Below are 17549 nucleotides of genomic sequence, written 5' to 3' on the forward strand. Positions count from 1 at the left end.
CCAATCCACCCTCCCTTCTATCACCACCACTCTCTTCTCTTATTCCCTTCCCCTCCTACTTTCCTGTAAGGTAAGATGTATTTCTGCACGCAGTTGAGTGTATATGTTATTTCCTCTTTGGGCCAATTCTAATGAGAGTAAGGTTCACTCATTCTCCTTCACCTTCCCTTCTTCTCCTCCACTGTAAAATCTTTTGCTTGCCTCTTTCATATGAGATAATTTACCCCATTCTACCCTTCCCTTTCTCTTTCTCCCAGTATATTCCTCTCTCACCCCTTAATTTTATCTTGTAGATATCATCTCTTCATATGCAACTCACACCTGTGCCCTCTGCTATATATACTCCTTCTAACTACCCTCATAATGGGAGAGTCTTATGAGTTACAAATATCATCTTCCCATATAGGAATGTAAACAGTTTAACCTTATTGAGTCCCTTATGATTTCCTTTTCCTGTTTACTTTTTATGCTTCTCTTGAGTCTTGTATTTGAAAGTCAAATTTTCTATTCAGCTCTGGTCTTCATCAGGAATGCTGGAAAGTCCTCAATTTCATTCAATGAAATTTGACTTTCAAATATAAGACTCAAGAGAAGCATAAAAAGATAAACAGGAAAGGGAATTCATCAGGAACTCAATAAGGTTAAACTGTTTACATTCCTATATGGGAAGATGATAATTGTAACTCAGAGAAGTTCTTTTTCCTCCTAATAGCCCTGTGGTAGTTAGTGAATAATCAGTCCCATTTTCCTGATAAGGAAATAAAGGATCACCAGAGGGTAACTGGTTGTTGCCCTCCAGCTCCTTTAAATCCCAGGCTTGCTCTTTGACCTGACACTCACTTCAGGATTTCCTGGCCCCAAGTGCCCGGACTTGACCTTATCCCACTGGAAGGCAGTGATGAATTTAGCTGAACCCAAAGCTCTCTGGGTGGAGGGTCAGCCAACTTTTTGTCCCTGAGGGCCTGAAAGTAGGGCTGTTAGGCCCCTGAATACTCTTGGGAGATCCGAGGCCTAGGCAGGCAAAGAGGGAAAAGGAAAGAGGAGGAGAAAGAACCAAGGTGGAGGGAGGGAAGAGGAAAGAGGTGGGCAGGAGAAAGTAGGGCAGACATCCTGTCCCTCTGACCCTTAGGGCAGAAGAAAGAGCAATGGCCTTGTAATCTGAGGCCTTGGCTTTGAATCTTTGCTCCAAGTTTGTTGTGTAGCCCTGGCTGGTGACTTCTCTCTGAGCCTGTTTCCTCATCAGTAAAATGGGGGTGCTAAGGCTAGGTAGGCAAACCTTGGACCTTCACAGGTCTAGAGCTGGAAGGAACATAAGAGGCCAGCTTGTCAAGTCCTTAATTTTACAGAGGAGGAAACTGAGACAAATGAGAGAGACAGGATTTGAACTCTGACTCCAAATCTAGTTCTCTTTCTACTATACCAGGCTACCTCTTAAAGCCTTGTATAAGTCTGAGTAATTGTTATTAGCTAAAGAATGATGACAAGAGGGATAGCCCTTCTGGACTGCAGGTCTCCATTGGTGCAACAAAAGTGACTTTGTCAGCCTTGGCCCTGTCCCTGTAAGCCACAATACCATCAGGTTGGACTGAGCCCCAAAATTCTGCTACTTCCTAGCTGTGTGGCCTTGGGCAAGTCATTTCTACCCTGTGGCTTCAGCTTCCCTGATTAAGCAGTAGCCTCTGAGCCACTGTTGGCCACCAGCCTTGGGAATCTTGGGTAAAACCCAGGCTAACTCCACCAGAGGGAAGGGGGGGGGGGGAGGAATGCCAGGCAGTGTGTTAAGTGCTTTTACAAATATTATCTCATTTGATCCTCACAGTTATCACTACTTTATACTTGAGGAAGCTGAGGCAAAGAGAGGTTAAGTGGCTTGCCCAGGGTCACATAGCTAATAAGTGTCTGGGGCTGATGGGGCACTAATGATGGACCCCTAAAAGGCCCTGGACTTTCCCATGTGGCCCAGGTCCCTGGTGTTTGCCTGGGGCACCCATCCCTTCCCAGTTAATCCTTTCAATTGCCCTTTCATTGTGGCCCTCATGGTCTTCACCTGGCCCCACCCTAGATGACCACTCCTTGATTCTATCTAGACCCCCTCTCTTTTACCTCCCAGTCACTCCAGCCTGCTGTCCACTCCCATCCAGATCTTCCCATAGTCTTGCTGTATAAAAGGTCCATCTTGCCTCCATTAAGGTGCTCAGATTCCTTAAGAGTCTGGCCTGGTTGTATTCTCATTACAAAGGCCCAGATTCTTAAAATCTGGCCAATAGTGCACTCATTAGGAATCTCGCTCACCCCAACTGGTGTTTTAATAAACCTTGTCTCTGACTGAAAGAAAGCTTGAGTCGAATTTTTTCGAGGTAGGCCCTGTGTCTTTTGCCCTTGAATTTTGGGGTTCCCAGCACCCCTAGACCACAACAGGGCCATATCTGAACTCAAGAATTACTGACTTTGGGCCCAGCTCTGCCAGTTATCCGCCAGTTATCCAGTTACTGCCTGGGGAGGCGGAGGGGGGGGGGAAGGGGAGGGGATACCACCAGAATTAGTCTGTTCCTCCATGAGGGTAAGAGGCAGTGTTGGGTAATGGATAGTGCTGGACTTGCAAACCAGGAAGGCCTGAGATTGAATCCTGCCTCAGGTACTTATTAGCTGGGTGACCTTGAGCTTAACCTTTCTACACCTCACTTTCCTCTTCTGTAAAATGAAGGGATTTGTCTTGGCCTCTGAGGTTCCTTCAAGTTCTAGAGCCCTGATCCTACAATGGAGCTATTTGTCCTGGGCATTAAGAGAGGTCCTGTGGAGATATGGTGGGACACAGTCACTAGTTGGGATGTTTCTGGACATAAAAGGGTGAGCATGAGGCTAGTCCCACCCTTGAGGCAGGTGAGGGCCTGGAGGGTCAGCCCCAGGTAACCTGCAGGTGGAGTGACATTTCACAGAAGGCAGGGAGAGAAGAAGCACCCTGGGGCTCTCTCTTAGGTATGTTCTGTGCTGAGCCCCCATCTGGTCTAGTGGTAGAGTCATTCACCATGTTAGCTCCCTTGAGAGCAGAAACTGTCTTTTGCCTTCTTTTGTATCCCCAGTGCTTGGTTCATAGTAGGGGCTTAATAAATATTGACTGATTGATTCAGAAGCCCAGATTGTGCTAGGCTGCTTCCTTGTTTCCTTACAATTATGGCTGAGATATTCAACTCAAATAAAATGGGCAGAGGACCAAAGAGGATGGGAATGACATCAAGGAAGCTCTTGGTGGGGAAAGCTGCTGGCTGAGAACAAACTGATCCCCTTTTTGGGGTCCCAGGTCATGTCCGTGGAGTGACAATGAATAAAGACAGGCTCCTATTGCAAATGAGCCATTGGCTCATCTTTTTTTTTTCTACTTCCAATTAATAACCACTTTTTTTCCCTCCCACTCTCTCATTGGAAAAAAAAAGGAAAAACAAAAGTCTTGATATGAATATGTAGAGTCAAGCAAAACCCACATTGGCTATATCCAAAGATGTAGTCTCATTCTGCACCTTCTATTTATCACCTCTTTTATCATTGGTCCACAGGAATTGTGGCAGGCTACTGCATCCATCAGAGCTCGTAGGTCTTTCAAAGTTGTTTGTCTTTACAATGTCATTATTCTTGTATAAGTTGTTCTTCAGGTTCTGGTTCATTCTGTATCAGTTCATACAAGTCTTCCTAGGTTTCTCTGAAATTGTCTCCTTCATCCTTCTTGTATTCATATACAGTAATTCGTTCAGCCATTCTCCAGTTGCTGGGCACCCCCCCCCATAGGCCCTTCTAACCTCAACTTGCCATTGTTCCCCAGGCTTACCATTGCCTTCTGTGTTGGGGGACAAAGGAAGGGGGAGCAGGGCAGGGCCAGCTGAAGAGACAAAATGGATGAGACAGAAAAATTTTTCATGTCCTTGACTCCTCTGAACCTAAGAGCAGAGAATCATAGGATTCCATAGGAATCATAGGAAACCATAGGGTTTCCCAGTTGGAAGGGCAAAGAGGGGTCCCTTTTGCATTTAGTACAAATTAATTTTGTCATTTGAGGAAGTATAGTCTAATACAGAGCTTACCTGAGTCAGGAAGGTCTGAGTTCAAATCTTGTCTTGAAATGACAGGTCCAATCCCTCCCAAAGTGCCAGGATGTCAGCTGAATAATGGCAGTAAGACAGGCAGGTTCCTACCGAAAAGGAAGGAGCCTGAGATGACTTGAGTTTTCAGTGCTTGGGAGGGGTGTAGTCTGGAACATTAGGTTGCTGATGGGTCCGTATAGGAGTCTGTGACCTTGGTCTCCTTAGCTTGGTCCCAAAGCAACTTTCAGATACTCAAGAAGAGCAGTCACCACCTTGAATACAACCTGCTAAGTGAAGGATGCAGTCATCTCCCAGGATACTTTCCTGGCTGGAAGTTTGGGGGTTGGTGGATGTGTGTTGCTACCCATTCAATTCAGTGCATGGATATCAGTAAGAAGGCTTCCCCTGCTGCCTCCTCCCTGGGGCTGGTACAAACAGAGGTGGCTGTGCTGGGCTGCCCTGCTGGTCCCACCAAGCTGGTCAGGACCATCCTGAAGCACAGGTCCAGCCTAGCTGAAAGGGGAAAGACTGCTCAGGGAAAGGTTAGACATAACGGGGCAGGAGGCAGATGGGGGTGGGGTGTCTGGGGTCATAGTACCTCATCAAGAGTTCTCGATCAAGGTGAAAAAGACTAGGGGTCTGTGACAGTGCAGCAAGAACAGACACCAGTGAAATTGCAGATCCAGGAAGTTTTCAACTACACGTATGTCCTAGACTGGTTACTGGGGAGACATAAAATGGATATTACAGAGAGACTGCTCTGAAAGAGCATATATGATTTGGGATGAGGTAGGGTAGGAAGGGGGAAAGCCAAGTGCTTAAACGAAATTGATACGAGGTCAGTGAGAAATGCAGAGGAAATCATGAAATCCTAAATCTAGAGCTGGGAGGAATCTTGGAGGTGGATCTAATCCAACCCTCTTATTTTTTAGATACGCAAACAAACCTAGGAGGCAGCTAGGTGGTGTTGCAGTGGATAGAGTGCTGGGCCTGGAGTCAGGAAGACCTGAGTTCAAATCTGGCCTCTGACACTTAACAGCTATGTGACCCTGGGCAAGTCACTTCACCCTGTTTGTCTGTTTCCTCATCTATAAAATGAGCTGGAGAAGGAAATGGCAAACTGCGTTAGTATCTTTGCCAAGAAAACCCCAAATGGGATCACGAAGAGTCAGACAGGACTGAAAACGATCGAACAACAACAACAAAATAAATTTGGGGGTTTTGAGGGACTTGCCCAATGTCACAAAAGTGGTAAAGCTGGGATTTGAACCCAGGTCTTCTGACTCCAAATCCAGAGTTCTTCATATTATTCTGAGAGAGAACTCCAAGCAAAGTATCATGAGAAATCTGAGGAGAGGCCATTTTTGTCTGAGGCCAAATTTGAACTCAGGAAGATGTCTTCCTGACTCCAGGCCTCTATCCACTGCAACAGCACCTAGCTGTCCTCTCTAGGATCCAAACTGGAAGGCCTTGATCTCGGAGGACCTAGATTCAATTTCTTACTCTGCTGCTTTCTCAGTGTGTACTCCTGGCTAAATCACTTCCTTTCTCTCAAAATTTCTCTCTATTCTCAGAGAAGAGAATCACCCAGTGGCTGAAACACTAGAAAGCCATGACCTGGCTTTCAGTCAGGAGATCAGGATGGAGTCAGTACTTTGGACAGTGCAGGTCTGAGGTAAATAGCACTTCAGCACTCTCACAAAGTTGTCTTTGCCTTCTGATGGAAACCTGATGAGTGTTATGGGCTACTGATTGTTTTCAGTTTGCACTGATTCACTGGGACCTTTGCATTTGGTGGAGTTTCTACTGCAAAGGAAACAATTAAGGGGAAAGAATTCTATGCTAGATCAGATTCTCACCTGGGAAGAAGTGACCACTCCCTCTGAGGGGGGTGTGGTGGGGAAAACTGAGCATGAGTATATGATACACTTAGATTTGAGGAAACCACATTTCAGAGGGTTCTGAAGGAGAGAGAGGTAGGATCTTATGGACTAAAATTGAGGAGTCTACCCAAGGGGGATGGGGGACACTGGAGGTGACACTCAGGGAAATAATTCCAAGGAGAAGCAAATGGAGGGAGATGTCTTACACCCATGTGGATGCACTGGGAGCTCAACCATCAGCGTATGTTTTTCACATACAAGTAGAGAACACTGAAGTAAGGGCAGGTAACAGATGATAAATACAAGAATGCGGCATGGTTCTGAATGAATGGTTCCAGGAGGGCTAAAGCTCAGAATGAGCCGAGGCTGGTGAGGTAAGCTGAAGCCCACAAAGAGGGGCTTCCTTTTTTGTTTTATGTTTTTGTAAGCAATATTAGGGGAAAGAGAAGGATGAAAGTAGGAACAGAACCACTGGGGACATGACTAGGAAAACCCAGTTTTGTTCAATTAATATGTACATTCTAAACCCCAATGATAAATGAAGCACTGTGTGATAAAAACAAAAGTGCCTGCCCTCAGGAGGCTAACAGTCTACCGAAGGGAGCCAACAGTTACACAGTTCAGAAACATGGGGAAAATTTGGGGTGGTGGGGGAAGAGTTAGGGCAGAGGAGGATTGTCTAAGATATGGCCCTTCCTGTAGGTGGTGGAGGCAGAGGTCATGGGAGAGGTTAACTAATAGGGACTCCAGGGGACAGGGGAAAAGGGTTGGGATGGAGCCAGGGGGCTAAACTAATTGGAGAGGAGGTAAAGTGACCCAAAGCTCCACAGGCAACAAGAGTCTAGATAAGATAGAGAGAACTTTACAGGAGTTTTCTGGGTGACTGAGGTAAAAGGAGCCCCTGAAAGTGGTGGTGGAAATCCAGAAATCCATAAGGTATAGGGGAAGAGGTATAGGTGTAGGTATAAGGTATAGTTGGGGGTGGTGTTCAGGAAAGAGGTAGGTTTTGGTGAGCACCAACATGTGGATAATATTTGAGAAGATCTAGGATCTTAGATTTAAGCTAGAAGGAACCTCAGTGGCTATGCAACCAACCCCTTCATTCTATAGATGATCAAGGCCCAAAGATACAAATGACATACCTAAAGTCATACAACTAGTAGGTAGGAGTAATCATTCAAACTTGGGTCCTCCTCCTAAAATCTATTGGTCTTTCTGCTGTAATGTGGTTGAGGAGGGGCCCACAGGACACAGTAGAGAGAGGACAGAAGAAGACAGAGACCAAGACAGATTAATGCTGAGTTTTCTACTGAGGAGAGAGGGGCTGGGATCCTCTTTCCCCCTGATTTACTTACTCTCCAACCTCCCCCCCCCCCCAGTAGGTAACAGGCCTCAGAGAAGGACAGGTTCCCAGGTGAAGGTGGGAAAGGTGTGTGAATGGATAGCCATGAGGTGAATGGGGGATAGGAATTATACCCTATGCCCTGCACCCCCACAAGGTGCCATCTGGGGGGGTAGAGAACTGGGAACTCTATGCTAGTCGCTTCTGTGGTCCCAAGGTCCCCCAGAAAATAAGTGTCAGAGCCAGGACTCTCAAGTCTAAAGACCTGGCTTCTTGTGATTCTTTGTTTTTTCTCCCCGCCCCTCACATTCCTTTACCACCTTTTTTCTTCCATCTCTTGATTCCCTTGCTGCCAAGGCAAAGCTGATGCCTTCCCCCTTCCAAGAAAGAACCTGGAAAATTGCTGGCACACAACTGTGGATTTGCCCAGAGGAGAATGGGAAACCTTAGGAGAAGGTGGGCATCTTTTTCCACTTGGGGGCAGCCCTGGGTGAGATGTTTGAAAAAAGGCCTTCAGGGTTGTCTTAAATAGCCATTGTTTCTGTTCTGGCCAGAAACACTGAGGGTCTTCCCCTCCCAGAATGATGCTTTCATGAAGGCAAACTGGGCCATCTTTTGCCTCAGTTCTTACCTAGCCTTAAATCACTGAATGGGTGTTGCCTCAGTCAAACTGAGACCTAGGAAAGACCTTAGCTTAAAAAGGCCAAGGTCTCCCACTGCATCTGGTGCTATCTCCAGTCATCCTGACCTATGTCTTACCACTGAACTCTGATGACCCTGGAGGAGAGAGTGAGGCTGAGAGTGAAAGCTACACCAGCACTTAAATCCAGTTCACTTGCAAGTCAAGACATCAACCTCCTGATGTTCTTGGTCCTCACTGATGTCAAGCTGGGGAAGGGAGGGAATGACAAGGCCTAAGTCCAAGGCCAGACCAGACTGAGAGGGTGGAATAGAGTAAAATGGCACTCCTTTCTCCTGATGCTGTTAGTTCCAGCCTGTTCCTGTAGAGTTTCTGATCCCTCCAGATATGGTCTCACTCTGGACCAGGGGTAGAGAACCTGCAGCCTCAAGGCTACATGTAGCCCTCTAGGTCTTTGGGTGCAGCCTTTTAACTGAGTACAAATATTACAGAACAAATCTTTTTCTTTTTATTAATTTATTTTGATTTATCAACAATCACTTCCATATGCTTTTAAGTTTAAAATTTTTCTCCCCCTTCTTCTCCACCACCCTCCCCAAGATGGCGTACAATCTGATATAGGTTATACATATACATTCCTATTAAACATATTTTCACATTAGTGATGTAAGTAAGAATTAGAACCAATACGAAGAACCACCAGAAAGAGGAAACAAAACTCAACAGAAGAGGAAAAAAAAATTCTAGCATGGACAGGTTCTTCCCCACAACTACATCCCCCAGATCTGTACCAAGCTTTCATGTGTACCAACTGCTACCAAGTTCTCCCTTTTGGACTAGCCCAAAGAGGTCATTGAATATCCTCCCACAGGCATGTCATATAGCCTGGTACTGACTCATGACAAGAACCCAAGCCAATAGTGAGGACTTTGTGGGTAGACCAATGTAGTAGGTTCAGGCAAAAGTTATCCTGGAGTTCAGGGGCATCAAGGACTTGGAAAGGGCTTCTGGAAATTGGTCCAGTGGGCTTCCATGCAAACGTTAGTAATGCCTGGCTTTCATTGCTGATGGCAGATAAGGAAAATGGAAAGACTTTACAGCCCTCACCAAGTCTCCAGTGCTTAGTACTAGGGGACTATGTGAAATGCCTTCTCTGGTTGGCAAGGCTATGTGACTTTGGGTGCCTGTCTTGGGATTCTAGACTTGGTTGATCCCAGCTCCCAGAGCTCATTCTTCAACAACACAGAGTAGACCAGGTCACCCATGCTGCTGCTTGGGCTTTCTCAGCTTCATCTCTTCTATAAAAATTGAAGCCCTGGGTGACTCTGGCTCTGGAGGGAATGAAGCAGTCTCCTTGTCTGCTAGGAGAGGGCACTGATGAGCTGGAAGGCAGCAACCTTCTCCCCATCTCAGCCCCCACAGCCATCAACTCTTGTGGGCTCTCAGGAAGGGGCTCTCTATTTCTCCTCCTGGTGTCTCAGTCTCAGGAAGGGTCAGGGAGCCCAAAGTGAGCTGAGGGCATGAAACTAGTACTTGAAGTGAGGGGAAGGCAGCAGGGGCTGGGAGAGAGTGGAAAAGATGGGCCTGTGGCCAACCAAGTACACCCTTCCTGGTGTTTGCCTTCTGGCCCTAGGCTGGGCCCTAAAACAACCCTCACTGAGTGTTAAAAGTGGCCACAAACTAAAACCCAAGCTGCAGACAGATTCCTAACCCCAGGCTGAGGACAAAGCATGAAAAAGGCCCAAGAATGAGCTCTGACTGGCCCCACATAAGTCTTGACCCCCAGTTTTGCTTTAACTCAGGCCCCACACTGACACTTGACCACAAACTAAAACCTAACAACTAGCCTCTGCCTAAATCCTGAGCCAGGGCTCTAGACTTAGCAGCCCCAGGCCCCTAAGCCAGCCTGAAACCTGCCCACAACCAGCCACTGCAGCCTCAATGGGGTCCTGATTATGAATATAGTCCAATGCCCAAGCCAAGAACACAAACCATAACCCAATCTGAATTCCAGGCTGAGCCTAGATCTAGGCCCCACACTGGGGCCAAATCACTGCCTCAAGTGAGTCCTGACCCCAAGCCCAGCCAAACTGTACCATAAACCTGGACCCAGACTGAGTCCTATCTAGAATCAAGAAGGAGCAGAGCACTGAACCTTGACTCTAACCACAGACTGAGCCCAACCCCAAGCAGACCAGACTGTAAACCCAGCTCCTAAGTATTCCGGATTCTGGCTACAAATTGACGTTTAAATCTTGGCCACAAAGTAAAACCTAATCTGTGCCCCAGTTAGCCCCGACTAAACCCCAGAGTGAGCCCTAATCTACTCCAGACTCCTGCATGAATCCAGCCCTGGACTGAATGAACCCCAACGTGAGTGCACACTGAAGCCAAAACTTGGCCACACAATAAATTCTAGATCTAGCCCCAGACTGGGTGCTGAGTGATAATCACAACAATGATAATAGCATACACTCCTCCTTTCTTCCTAAGAATTGCCCTGCCACAGTGATAGTATTGCTGGGGGAGCGTGTTTTTCTTTCCCCTTCATTGTGAGAGCTCAGCTCTTTGCTGCCTCCCAGCCCTCCTCTGCTCCCTCTCGCTGGCCATTTCTACGTGGCCTGGAGTAGGTGGGGAGTATTCTCAGGCCTGGGCCCTAGAGATGTGGTGGATTGTACATATACATGTGTGGACCCCTTGAAATGGGTAGCTCTGTCCGTAGAGCTGGGTGACATAGAAGACACAGTGCTAGATCTGGAGTAAGGAAGACCCAAGTTCAAATCCAGCCTCCAGCACTGACTAGCTGTATGACCATGGACAAACCAAACGGGCATTCTAATGGCACTTCCCTCCAAAGGTGGTTGTCAGGATCAGAGATAATGCTTGTGAGGCACTTTACAAACCTTAAAGCACTATCTAAATGCTAGCTAGCGATTCCTAATGTTTCTTTCACAGAGACAAAGCTAAGCAAACTGAGGCCAGGCGAGGGAGGTGACTGCCCCAAGGCCCCACAACTGGTAAGCTGCAGAGCTAGGATTGCAGCTTCAGGGTGTCTAACTCTGAAAGCCGGGGATGTTTCTGCTGCACCCCAATAGAGGAAAGGTCCCGAAGGCATGGTGGGAATGGAGGTAGAAGAGGCTAGGCTCTGGGGAGGGCTGCAGCTGAGTTTGCCATAGGCAGGTCATGCTAAGGGCCAGAGAGGTGGCAGCTGCCAGGATGGCCAGAACACATCTCCTTTGTCCCTTTTGCCACTGATCCCAGCAGGGGAGTGGGTCGCCAGGGCTAGCTGTATGAGACAGGGGGCAGCAGCCACAGGCCCCTCAGGGGTGGCAGATCTGGGCCATGGGGGGCGGATTTGGCTATTCCCAGCTCTTAGGAAGCTGCATGAGCATTCACAGAGGGAGAGGGCCCCACCAACTCAAAAAAGGGTCCCCTTCCTTCTCCTCACCCTTTCCTCCCTCCCCCACTCAGAAGCCTACATGTAAGACACACAGTGGAGTCAGAAAAGAGGATCCCAGGCCTTGCTCAGCACCTTTCTAGCTCCATGCCTCTGAAAAAGACCATTCTCCTTCTGGGCCTTCTGTTGGGAGTGAGGGTGGGGGAGGCATACCGAGCTAGTGGACAAAAGGCTGGCTTAGGAGTCTGTGGCTTAGGAGGGGTTTGTGACAGTATGGGCCTATGGACAAGTCAGCTATAATTGTGAAAACCAAAGCTCTCATTGGCCTTTGCCTTTTTAATTAGCATCCCCATTGGGAGAAGCCGTGGGGCCATCTCCTAGTCTGAATGGGGAAATAAGCTGTTGCTTAATGGTTCTCCAGTAAAGGAAATAGGTACTCGCAGCCAGTCAGCTGGATGCCTAATTACCCTCAGAAGGAGCAGAGGAGGCTACCTGATTTCCACAACCAAATCAGCCATAATCACCAACCTCAGGGGTTCTGCAATAACTAGTATAAGGGGGTGCTACATGACAAAGGCTGGGAACAGGAAGCATTGCACCCCTAGCCCTGACCCCCCACATCTACATCCTGGAGACAACATGAGGCTTTTATTCATGAGCAAACCAGGCATTAATAATGCCTTGAATTTGTGCAGAAACTGAGTATGAAGGGAAGGTGACTAGAACTGGTTGATAAATACGAGAGGCATAAATTATCAAGAGGCTCAATGATTTGAAATATACCTGGACATTGCCAAGACAGATAAAACAAAGACAAAGTGATTTGGAGGAGAAGGCCCTTCGGGCAGAGGAGATCAGGGAAGTTCTCATGTAAAAGATGGTGCCTGAGTGTTGAAGGAAAGGAGGGATTCTAAGAAGGTACGCTGAGGAAGGCAGGCATATAAGGCAAGGGGACAGCCAATGCAAAAGCTCAACAAGAAGGCCAATTTGGCTGAAACGTAGAGTCCACGAAGTGGAATAATTTGTAATAAGGTTGCAAAGGGAGGCTGGAGTCAAGCTGGGCAGAGGAGTTTGGATATGATGCTAGAGCCCACAGGGATTGAGTGGAGTGAACTGAATAGTGTGGCGACATAAGCAGGCTTGCACTTCAGTAGAATCCATTTGGTGGCAGCACGGAAAGTGGGCTGGAGTGAAGACAGACTTGAGGCAAAAAGAATAACTGTACAGGAAGGATCTGGGTGGCCATGTTTTATGTAGAGAGCAGGGGAGGGATAAAATAGAGGTAGAGGTAGAAGCAACAAGATTTGGCAACGTCACTGATATCTAGGGAAAAGAAAGCGAGGAGGTGAATGTGACAATGAGGTTGCAAACTCTGGACCCTGGAAGGAAGTGCCCTTGACAGAAACAGGGAAGTTTGGAAGAGAAGTAGGTTTGGAGGATAATGAGTTTTGTGCCGGACTCCTGTCTCTGCTCCAGAATTTCTGGACTTCAATACCATTCTTCAGCTACAGTCTAACCCTGGTACCTCTCCCAACACGTTGCATCTCCCCACCATGGAACATCCAACTTACCCCTATAGCCTCCTTATGCTGGAATATCCACCCACCAGACCAGCCCCTGTTATACATTTGTGAGTTCCATTTTGGGCCTCCATTTTGTGTAGGGGCCTGGCAAAACACTCTTCATTCCATTACCTGCTCTGCTCCCAACCTCCCAGAATTCAACACCATGACCTGCCCTGGGTACCTTCATCCGCCTGCTCCCACCTTTCTCAGCTACCTTCCCCTATGAGAATGGAAGCTCCTCGAGGGCAGGGAATGACTTTCTTTTTGCTTCTATTTGTGTCTCCAGTGCTTAGCACAGTATCTGGAGCATAGCAAGCACTTTGTTTCCTTCCTTAGTTCCATTCTCTTGAACAACCAAGAGCTGAGTCAAAACTCTAACATCACAACAGACAACGGAAGGAAACGCACAAGGACCACTGGGCTGGGAGAGTGACAGACGTGTCCATTTGGGAAATCTCATTCTTGTCAGGGGCAGGGCACATGTGCTACCACTTTGGAGAGCATCTTTCATTCCAAAACTGCTGCTTCTGGAAGAGTTCTGGAAAGAGGGGTCTAGGTTCTTCTTCCGTGAAGCAGGAGGAAGAAGTGTAGTCTTCTGATTCCAAGAGCAGGAAGGAAAGGAAAGAGGATGATGCTTGGAACACAGTAGGTACTTAATCAGTGATTGTTTCATTCCTTCATTCAACAAGAGATGACAAAACCAGACAACTGAAAGTCCTTCTCTCATCAGAAGCCCTGATCACAGCACTAACCATCATTTTTCAGGCGCTCATAATAACCCTGTGACAGCTAGGTGGTGAAGAGGACAGAGAACTGGGCCTGGAGTCAGGAAGATGTGAGTTCCCATCCAGCCTCAGACACTTCCTAGCTGTGTGACCTTGGGCAAGTCACTGTACCCTGTTTGCCTCAGTTTCCTCATCTGTAAAATGAGCTGGAGAAGGAATTGGCAAGCCACTCTAGTATCTTTGCCAAAAAATACCCAGACGGGGTCATGAAGAGTTAAACACGACTGAAATGACTGAACAACAGTAACAACCCAATGATTCACGCACCATTAAAAATTGAGGAAGGTCCCAGGGCTTGGGGAGGGGGGGCTCACCCTGGGATACAACTAAGGAAGAAAACTGACAAGAGGCACAGAGGACGGGCAGTCACGGATGGGGGGTGGAAACCTGTGTCACTGAAGAGAACTCTTGAATTGATGAGACGACAGAACCATTTCCTATTTTCTATAATGGTGTTCGTAGCACCTACGAGTTTTTCCTGCAAGGGGAAGTTTCTGGGTGAAAAATAAAGAAACGAACAAATGAACAAACAAACCAAGGCCTGAAGAGGGACCAGGAAGAGCATGAGGGTGCCCCTGGAACTGCTGCACTGCAAAGCCTTCCTGGACCTGTTTCATAAACATGTGCATCCCCACCCAACAACACTCTGCCTCGCCCCCCCCATGGAAAAAAGGAAATGTGACAGAATAGACTGAAAGTGAGAGGTACAGAAGTGGCAACCACACAGTGACCTTGGAAAGCAAACTTATCATTCCATTCCAACATTTCTAAGAATGCTGTTAACGGTTAGGGACTGTTCTATAAATTGATGATAGGTGATAAGCAACTCTGCCCGTTTTTTCTTTCAATACTTACTTACTTATTGGCTCATTCACACCCTTATTTATTTATTTGTATGGGACAGAGTGAAAAAAGTAACAGCCACCATTTTTAAGCCAGCACGTTATTTCCTATTACCCTTCAGCTAAGTAGTGGGCAGAAATGACAAGAAGCCCATATCTCCAAACCAATATCAAGGGGTGGGCAGCTGAAAAGCTCACAGTGCTCATCTCATCTCACCCATTCAATTCCGTGCCTGCAATGCTGTTCAAAAGAAATAAATGACTACAGCGTGGGGAGCACATGAGAGCACAGGCATGCAGAAAGGATGGGCAGGCTGTGCCACCTGATACCCTGGGGCCCCATAACCACGGCCTGCCCCCTCACCCTTGGCCACATTCTATGGCCCCCTGTGCACTGAGAGCTATTTTTAAGAGTGTTGACAGCAACACAATATACATCCACATGTGAAAATGAAGCGAATGTGTTTTGGGAAAGAAGACATGCAGAGAAGCACAAGAATGCTTTCATGAACTGATTCAGACACAAGTAAGCAGACAGAAGCAGGAAAACAATCTGCACAGCAACGACAGAAACACGGAGACACAGAAGCACAAATGTGAAGGAAGTGCAACCAGGAAAACAACCGAGAGGCCACAAAGTGGGGAATGGACAGGAAGGCAAAACGAGGCTGGATCTAGCAGGACCCTGACCAAGCCTGGCCTGAGACGGATAAGAAAATGCCAGTCCCTCCCTGACTTACAGAGTTGGGGATTATGGGTGGGGAGTACACGAAGGCTGCCAGGCTCAGGTGATCTGCTGGTTATTGTCTCTCTCTCTCTCTTTCTCCCTTGATATCTGTCTCTCTCCCTCGATCTCTCTCTCTCAATCTCTAGCTCTCTGTTTTTCTCTGTCCCTCTCTCCCCATTCCCTCTGTTTCCTAATTTCTTTCTTATCTGTCATTCCCAACTAGGGATCACTGAGTAAGGTGGTAGGGAGGAAAGAAGGTAAAGTCTAAACAACAAAAAGTACCAATGGGAACTTTAAAATGTCTACGTAAAGTAAAAACCAGAAGACTCCTTCCTGCCGGCTCTGCTCCCACATGCCAGCTCCTCTGCCTCTCTGTGAAGCTGATGCCAAGGCCGATATCTGGAGTCAAGTTCTGCTCTCTGCCCTTCCTGCCTCCCTCTGATGAAGATGTCACTGCACAGGGAGATGGCCAGGCAACTCTGATCAAATGAGTGTCCCAGTTAACAGAGACTACTGAGTGGCTGTACCCACAGCTTATGATGGACTGAGACCCCAGTAACTCCTAGCCTGAGTGAACCGCCCAGCGATCAACAGGAAGACCGTAAAGGGTGCAGAACCAGGAGCGGCCCTTCAGCCTTGGTGCAAGGGAGCGTTAACACCTTGGTGCTCCTTTAGCCCCTGGCTGCCTAAAGGAAGACTCCTGAGGTCCCGTGAAAGAAAGTCAGCCTGCTCTACCGAGGGGATACGCCCTTAGGAGTCAGTCATCTGTAGCAGTCCAGAGAAGCAGCTGTGCAGGAAGAACCCAGCTCCAGAGAGGCACCTGCTCTTCACCTTTTTCCTTCATCCCTCTCCTCCACCATGCCGCAGCAGCCCCCTCCCCCACCCAGAAGGTCCCTCTGCTCCTCCCTCTCTCAAGCCTCAGCCTGGTCAATTCCTCTCAGAAACCCCATCTGAAGGAAGGGTCCAGGGCAACTGTGGTCACTCCGTCATTCCTCTCCAGGTTCTGCTTCTGTCTTCTGCTCTTCTTGGTCCATCATGCCCCTCCCAAAGTACCTCCTCCCCATCCCCACTGGTCAGCTTCCTCTTAGGTTCTGTCTTTCTCCATCAGAATGTAAGCTCCTGGCGGGCAGGAGTGTCCTGCTCCAGACACAGCACAGTGCCTGGCACACACTAAATGCTTAATTAAGGCACGTTGACTAGTACCCTTCCTTGTGCCTCTTCCAGAGTGCAGAGGGAGGGGGAGGGGATTCCCTTCCCAACTCCTTCCATGCTAAGGAACGAATCCCCCAACAGCAGTCACTGCGCCTAGCAGAAAGCAGGACCAGTGGATGAGGACGCACAGCTGAACAAGTCAGGGCTGGCAGGGAGGTGAAGGACCAGCCCCCAGGGAGGCCAGCAGAGTGACCTACCCTGCACGGGGGCTGCACCCAGGGGTAGCAGCATGACTATGGCAGGAGATGAGAAAGTCTGTGCAGACCCAGCAGTGCCTTGGCCCCACATATGCATTCCCTAGGTGTGCACCTCCCTGCTAGTGCACGCCATGACACCCACGTCCAAGCGGCCCATGCTGCTGAGTGCTCCCCACAAACATACACAAGGAGCTAGCCACTCCCCTTCCCTACCCCCCATTCCCTCTGCGTATCATCTGGCCTCAGTCAGAAGCAGTGCGCAGCTCTAAGATGGCGCCTTCCTACACAATTAGGGCACGCTGTAGATCGATGCTATGTGGCAGGCTTTTCCTTTGGGGAGGAGAGGCTTCAAATCAAGGCTTCCCGTGAACAACTGACAACCAGGGAAATCAGTGTAGACTGCCATCGTAGGAGTGTATTTCCCATTGAGAAATAGAAAGCAGCCCCAGCCCTGGCAAGGCTCTTGACCATCTCCTAATGCTGAAGCCTCCTGTATGCCTGAGGGGACCCCGGGCCTATCTTGACAGTCATACATGATGTTAAAGAGGAGACTGTGAAAGGCATACTTTTAATTTTCATTTATCACCAGTCTTATCTAGTCCTGTGTTTTCATTCCCGTTTTCTGAGACCAAATCGTGTCACTGATGAATGGCACACCATTCCCTATCCTAACAGGGTGCTGACTGATCTCAGGTCACGTCCAATGTAGTTTGGTTCCATAAATTCCCCGCTGCCATTTGGGACCTTTACAGTGAAGGTTCCAGCTTCCTCTTTCTTTCTGTCTTCCACTAATGGCTCTGGCTTTCAATTGAACCAGGGGGACAATGGCCTGAAGCACAAGAATTCTGTCTCCATTATAGACCTATTTGTTTTTCTTCCCGACAGA

Source organism: Phascolarctos cinereus, unplaced genomic scaffold (genome assembly GCF_003287225.1).
Source record: "Phascolarctos cinereus isolate Bilbo 61053 unplaced genomic scaffold, phaCin_HiC Scaffold_8;HRSCAF=390, whole genome shotgun sequence".
Taxonomy (NCBI): domain Eukaryota; kingdom Metazoa; phylum Chordata; class Mammalia; order Diprotodontia; family Phascolarctidae; genus Phascolarctos; species Phascolarctos cinereus.